This window comes from Euprymna scolopes, chromosome 46 (assembly GCF_053919585.1).
Source record: "Euprymna scolopes isolate OS-2025 chromosome 46, ASM5391958v1, whole genome shotgun sequence".
Taxonomy (NCBI): domain Eukaryota; kingdom Metazoa; phylum Mollusca; class Cephalopoda; order Sepiida; family Sepiolidae; genus Euprymna; species Euprymna scolopes.
The window spans coordinates 102,595,432-102,598,266 of NC_136527.1; positions in this window are offsets into that span (position 1 = coordinate 102,595,432).

The window sequence follows — 2,835 nt, forward strand, 5'->3', positions numbered from 1 at the left end:
GGTATAGGTAGATGAGAATACAGAGACCAAGGGATCTCAGATTGTATTCAAATGAAAATTTCTAAGTCCAAACAAGAGGGGATGTAGGTATAGGTAGATGAGAATCCTATAGACCAAGTCATCTCAGCGTGTATTCAATTGAAAATTTCTAAGTCCAAACAAGAGGGGACGTAGATATAGGAAGATGAGAATCCTATAGACCAAGTCATCTCAGCGTGTATTCAATTGAAAATTTCAAAGTCAAAACAAGAAGGGACGTAGGTATAGGTAGATGAGAAGACTGTAGACCAAGTCATCTCAGATTGTATTCAATTGAAAATTTCTAAGTCCAAACAAGAAGGGACGTAGGTATAGGTAGATGAGAATCCTATAGACCAAGTCATTTCAGCGTGTATTCAATTGAAAATTTCTAAGTCCAAACAAGAAGGGACGTTGGTATAGGAAGATGAGAATCCTATAGACCAAGTCATTTCAGCGTGTATTCAATTGAAAATTTCTAAGTCCAAACAAGAAGGGACGTAGGTATAGGAAGATGAGAATCCTATAGACCAAGGGATCTCAGATTGTATTCAATTGAAAATTTCTAAGTCCAAACAAGAGGGGACATAGGTATAGGTAGATGAGAATCCTATAGACCAAGGCATCTCAGATTGTATTCAAATGAAAATTTCTAAGTCCAAACAAGAGGGGACGTAGGTATAGGAAGATGAGAATCCTATAGACCAAGTCATCTCAGCGTGTATTCAATTGAAAATTTCAAAGTCCAAACAAGAAGGGACGTAGGTATAGGTAAATGAGAATCCTATAGACCAAGTCATCTCAACGTGTATTCAATTGAAAATTTCTAAGTCCAAACAAGAGGGGACGTAGGTATAGGTAAATGAGAATCCTATAGACCAAGTCATCTCAACGTGTATTCAATTAAAAATTTCTAAGTCCAAACAAGAGGGGACGTAGGTATAGGTAAATGAGAATCCTATAGACCAAGTCATCTCAACGTGTATTCAATTGAAAATTTCTAAGTCCAAACAAGAGGGGACGTAGGTATAGGTAAATGAGAATCCTATAGACCAAGTCATCTCAACGTGTATTCAATTGAAAATTTCTAAGTCCAAACAAGAGGGGGCGTAGGTATAGGTAAATGAGAATCCTATAGACCAAGTCATCTCAACGTGTATTCAATTGAAAATTTCTAAGTCCAAACAAGAGGGGACGTAGGTATAGGTAAATGAGAATCCTATAGACCAAGGCAAGTCAACGTGTGTTCAATGAAAATTTCTAAGTCCAAACAATAGGGATGTAGGTATAGGTAGATGAGAATCCTATAGACCAAGTCATCTCAACGTGTATTCAATTGAAAATTTCTAAGTCTAAACAAGAGGGGACGTTGGTATAGGTAAATGAGAATCCTATAGACCAAGTCATCTCAACGTGTATTCAATTGAAAATTTCTAAGTCCGAACAAGAGGGGACGTAGGTATAGGTAAATGAGAATCTTACAGACCAAGTCATTCAGGTTGTATTCAATTGAAAATTTCTAAGTCCAAACAAGAGGGGACGTAGGTATAGGTAAATGAGAATCCTATAGACCAAGTCATCTCAACGTGAATTCAATTGAAAATTTCTAAGTCCAAACAAGAGGGGACGTAGGTATAGGTAAATGAGAATCCTATACACCAAGTCATCTCAACGTGAATTCAATTGAAAATTTCTAAGTCCAAACAAGAGGGGACGTAGGTATAGGTAAATGAGAATCCTATAGACCAAGTCAAATCAACGTGAATTCAATTGAAAATTTCTAAGTCCAAACAAGAGGGGACGTTGGTATAGGTAAATTAGAATCCTATAGACCAAGTCATTCAGGTTGTATTCAATTGAAAATTTCTAAGTCCAAACAAGAGGGGACGTAGGTATAGGTAAATGAGAATCCTATAGACCAAGTCATCTCAACGTGAATTCAATTGAAAATTTCTAAGTCCAAACAAGAGGGGACGTAGGTATAGGTAAATGAGAATCCTATAGACCAAGTCAAGTCAACGTGAATTCAATTGAAAATTTCTAAGTCCAAACAAGACGGGACGTTGGTATAGGTAAATTAGAATCCTATAGACCAAGTCATTCAGGTTGTATTCAATTGAAAATTTCTAAGTCCAAACAAGAGGGGACGTAGGTATAGGTAAATGAGAATCCTATAGACCAAGTCAAGTCAACGTGTATTTAATTGAAAATTTCTAAGTCCAAACAAGAGGGGACGTAGGTATAGGTAAATGAGAATCCTATAGACCAAGTCATCTCAGCATGTATTTAATTGAAAATTTCTAAGTCCAAACAAGAGGGGACGTAGGTATAGGTAAATGAGAATCCTATAGACCAAGTCATCTCAGCATGTATTTAATTGAAAATTTCTAAGGCCAAACAAGAGGGGACGTAGGTATAGGTAGATGAGAATCCTATAGACCAAGTAATCTCAACGTGTATTCAATTGAAAATTTCTAAGTCCAAACAATAGGGACGTAGGTATAGGTAAATGAGAATCCTATAGACCAAGTCATCTCAACGTGAATTCAATTGAAAATTTCTAAGTCCAAACAAGAGGGGTCGTAGGTATAGGTAAATGAGAATCCTATAGACCAAGTCAAGTCAACGTGTATTCAATTGAAAATTTCTAAGTCCAAACAAGAGGGGACGTTGGTATAGGTAAATTAGAATCCTATAGACCAAGTCATTCAGGTTGTATTCAATTGAAAATTTCTAAGTCCAAACAAGAGGGGACGTAGGTATAGGTAAATGAGAATCCTATAGACCAAGTCAAGTCAACGTGTATTCAATTGAAAA